The 4,625-nt window shown below is 46.9% G+C and overlaps 1 pseudogene; it reads left to right on the top strand.

The window, feature by feature from the left end:
• LOC100941941 overlaps positions 1-3,164 on the top strand; it is a 13,616-nt pseudogene extending 10,452 nt beyond the window's left edge.
• The last annotated feature ends 1,461 nt before the right edge of the window (positions 3,165-4,625 follow it).

Below are 4,625 nucleotides of genomic sequence, written 5' to 3' on the forward strand. Positions count from 1 at the left end.
TGTCTGTTGTCTTCTCCCAGTTCTCGGGTGCTGGGGCAGCCAGGGTGCAGTGGAACAGCAGCAGCTGCACAGGAGTGTGCGTGACCAGATTAGACCTTGTTCAGCCTGCCAGGCAACCAGGGGGCAGGAAACTGGCAGCAGCCAGATCAGTCCTAGTTCGGCCCCTCTGGGGCAACCGGTGGAACAGGGGAACTGTAGTGGCTAGATCAGTCCTAGTTCAGCACCCTGGAGCAGCCAGATGGTAGGGGAATGGCAGCAATAGTGCAGGGTACACGAGCTACCAGATCAGTCCTAGTTCAGCCTCACCAGAGTAGCTGGGGGGAAGCGGGGGACTACTTCACCGTCACCTGTTGCACGTGTGTGGTGCTAGCAAGCCGATCTGTGCCCTCCCAGTGCAGGAGCCCAGAGTGGGGGACACCTCCACCTCTGTCCGAGGGACATATGTGGCTCTAGCAAATAGTTCTGGGCCCTCCAAGAGTGCTAGACCCCTCCACCACCACCTGCAGGGTGAGCGTGGCTCTAGCAAGCAGTTCTAGGCCTGCCTAGCTTGGGAGCCTGGAGCAGGGAACACCTCCCCTGGCCCCCGTGGGGTGTGTGTGTTTCTTGCAAGCTGTTTTGGGTCTACCTGGACTGGAGGATTTCTCCACCTCTGCCTGCAGGACACCTGCAGCATGCCTGCAGCATGCTTGCGGCCCTGGCAAGTGGTACTGGGCCTGCCCAGAGCAGGAGCCTGCTGCCCGTGAGGCGTGCGACTCTAGCAAGCAGTTTTGGGGCCCACCCGGCTCCGTGAGGGCAAAGGGACCCACTTGGCAACTGGGTTAGTCTGGGAAGGTTAATACCTCCTTCCCTACCTTACACCCAGTCACTCGTGGTCCCCCAGGTCCAAGACCCTATTCACTCCAGTAGGCCACTGCTCCCGGGGTTTACCTGGCAAAATCAGCCAGAAATCTGAGTTTGGCAGGGGGGCCTTGCGGGTTTACATTAGGCTTCTGTCCAGTTAGATTTCTCTCCAAACCTTGGAATGAGTGGGTGGGGACTCCTCAGAGTTCAATGTTGCAGGTGGAGAATATATACAGTTTTATATAGTTCAAACTTTCCCTCAACCATACACCCGGGGTGCCCCTTTGAATAGTCCTTGGGTGGTCTACCAGGTTTGAGGGGTCCAAATCAGTTGTCCCAGTCAGCACCCGTTTCAGGTGGAAGAGTTCAAATGTCTCTGGGAGCTAGATAAGAGGGGTCTGCTTGCAGTTCAGATATAACTTGCTCCAGTGCTCCGCGAGGGCAAAGGGATCCACCTGGCAAATGGGTTAGTTTGGGAAGGTTAATACCTCCTTCCCCACCTTGCACCCAGTCACTCGTAATCCCCCAGATCTGTGGCCCTATTCACTCCAGTAGGCCACTGCTCCCGGAGTTTACCTGGCAAAATCAGCCAGAAATCTGAGTTCAGCAGGGGGGCTTTGTGTGTTTAAATTAGGCTTCTGTCCGGCTATATTTCTCTGTAAATCAGAGGTTGCATTCGGCTTTAAACTCAGGTGTCAATTCTAGCCTCTGCCTGCCCACTGCCTTTGTCTCAGCCGCACTAGCCCCCTGAGGGCTGACGCTCCACCCAAGAAAGTTAAGTGTGCCCTGCCTGTGGCTGCTGTCCAGGATGGCATGCCGCTCGGGATCCCACCATTTCTGCACTGGTGTCCCCCGAGCTGACTCTCCTCTCCTCACGCCCGCACCACAGTCAACACAGAACAGCACCAGCCCTTTCCCCCTCCACTTCTCTCAAGGAGATGCCCAAGAATCAGGACTCCATAGGTAATAAACCTCCAGATCTTGGACTGGGTGGGTGGGGACTCCTCGGAGTTCAATGTTGCAGGTGGCGAATATATACAGATTTATAGTTTTACAGTTTTATTCTGGCTGGAGGGTGCCGTGGCACGCCAGCAGTGGTAGGAGGTCCAGTTTTTAGGGGGTCTCTCCCGTGGAATAGAGTGGGAGGAAATTTGAACTCTGCTCGCTTGTTTGCATGGAGTAAACTGCGAGCCCTTGTTGTGGGGGAGGGGACTCCCGTCCGCTTGGTGGTGGATTTTGTACCTTTTGGTTGTATTTTTGGGGTTGCAGCTCGCCTCAGGAAGGTTGAAGTGTGCTCTTCAATCTTCTTTCTTGTCTCTGCTCCAAATCATCAGCTAATTTGCTAAGCTTCTGTCCTTTCAGCCTCCTTCTGAATGCGAGCTTCTGTAAAAAGCTGGCTGCAGTCTGCCATCTTGGCTCCGTCCCCCGACCTTCTCATTTCTGCTAGACCATTTTGTAGTATCAAACTGATAGATTATATATTGGAAGGTGTGTCCAGTGAGCTGGAAACAAGTTCTGATTCCACACGTGAGGTTTGGGATGAGGAAGCTGGGGTGATGGGTTTGATAGGGATAGCTTACTGTCAGCATCAGACCTTGAAAAAGGGCTTCATCTTTGGAACTCCTTTTACAATGTAGATCCTTACAATCCCCAAAACTTTACAGGAACAATTCAGACTGCTGCCAGAATTGTTTCTGAAGACCCTTCTGATTCTGAGAAGCATTTATCTGACAAGTCTGACCTAGAGGATTCCTCCCAAACTGGAAGCCTTCCTGAGAGCCCTGACCATAATTCTGGGGAGGAAGATGATTGGGAATCTAGTGTAGATGAAGCAGAGTCTCAAACTTTGGAACTCTTTCTGTAATTCTGATGATCCTTACAACCTTTTAAAATTTAAGGCTCCTTTTCAAACATGAGGGGAAAATTGGGAAGGCTCTTGTGACACAAAGAGACTGTCTGAGTCCATTATGGCCATTTCTGATTCTCACACCTTACTTTCTTGTAAAGTTCAACTGTTAGGGAGCCAAGAAAGTGGAGGTCCAGACTTGGTACAGTGTGAGGTTCTTTCTGGAGAAAGACACATGCATATCAAAAGAAAAAAGGTTATCTTCCTTGAAGAAGTTACTGAGTAATATATAAGTGGTGATGAGGATTGCAAAGGACCATGGGAAGAATTTGCAAGGGATGGACACAGGTTCCAGAAATAAATTCAAGGAACAGGAGATGCTATTGGATATTGCTTGACATTTAAGCACAGAGAAACAGTATTTAATAGACTCCAGGAAACATGCTTCAAAGGACTTGATGTTTTTGAACAATGTTAAGACGAGTTACATATGAGACCCTGTAGCCCTAGCATACACTACCTTTTAAGAGGTTTCTTTCAAAAACAAATATTGGCAGCTGTCCTTTGATGTTTTTTTAGAGGAAATGTAACTTGGATCCAGTGATCTAATTTTTTATTTTTTTTGGCAACATATCCCACTTAGAAACATCCAGGTTTGAAGTCAGTCCTGATAATGAAGAGAGATGGGTTTTTAATCTTCTCTTTTTTGATGTAGTTGGATACATTTCTAAATGACCTTTGCTTGCTTAAAGGAAAAGGGGACCTTTCTGACTTATAATTTTGCACTTTCAAAACTTGTCTTGGGAAACAATAATAATAGGGCTTACAGACCACTTCAGTCTTAATTTGTGTCTGTCTGTCTGAAAACTTTTTGCTCTTTCTTGTTTCTTTCCCAACATTCTGAAATCAGTAGGCTTCTATATTTTTGAATTTCAGTGATTAGTCCTATCTCTCTTATGGTGAAAAAAATAATCTTGTATATGCTACCAACTTAAAGTACATTATCTTGTGTCACCCATTTTTCCTTGTAAAAATGACTTTGGTTGAAAATGTGTGGTAGATTTTTATTTCTTTGTTAGGTTCTACCTAAGATGTTTCCAAGGACTGCCACAAAAATCTACATGTGCTGTACTCTTTGGTACTTTGGGAAAGCTGTATCTGTCTGACAAATATTAACATCTAATATGTTCAGTTTCTGTGCTAATTGTTCTTTGCAGAGGGTTCTATATATGTTATTGTGGTTCCCTGTTGAATATGTTTCTTTGTACCTTATAACAGGAGGAAATTGTAAAACACTCTAGAAAGTAATAATTGCATCATACGCATTTATTTTTGAAAGAAAAGCCTAGTATTTTCCTATGAAGATGTTAGGAGACAGAGTAATTTGGTTTTGTTGGGTATGCTCTCAACATAAAACCAGAGTTATTAATATCATGCCTCAGCACTGTCACTTCTTTTTTTTTGAGACAGAGCCTCAAGTTGTCACCCTGGGTAGAGTGCTGTGGCATCACAGCTCACAGCAACTCCAACTCCTGGGCTTAAGGGATTCTCTTGCCTCAGCTTCCTAAGTAGCTAGGATTACAGGCACCCACCACAATGCCGGGCCACTTTTTGTTGCAGTTGTCATCATTATTTAGCAGGCCCAGGCTGGGTTTGAACCTTCCAGCCTCGGTATATGTGGCTGGTGCCATAACCACTGTGCTATGGGTGCTGAGCTGAAAGTTTACTTTTGAATTGAAGTCTGCATTGACTAGTTGTGTTTGATTTATTTAATAAGCTTCATGGGGTGTGCACCTGGTAGGCTGAGGGATTATTAACCAACTGTTTAATAGTGTGTTTTTTTTTTCATGTGCCTCCTATCTCAGGTAACAAAACATAAGCAGAATAGTGGGCGGTGCCTGTGGCTCAGTGAGTAGGGCACCAGCCCCATATACTGAGG

The sequence above is a fragment of the Otolemur garnettii genome, unplaced genomic scaffold, assembly GCF_000181295.1.
Source record: "Otolemur garnettii isolate 467f Iridium unplaced genomic scaffold, OtoGar3 scaffold00218, whole genome shotgun sequence".
Classification (NCBI taxonomy): Eukaryota; Metazoa; Chordata; class Mammalia; order Primates; family Galagidae; genus Otolemur; species Otolemur garnettii.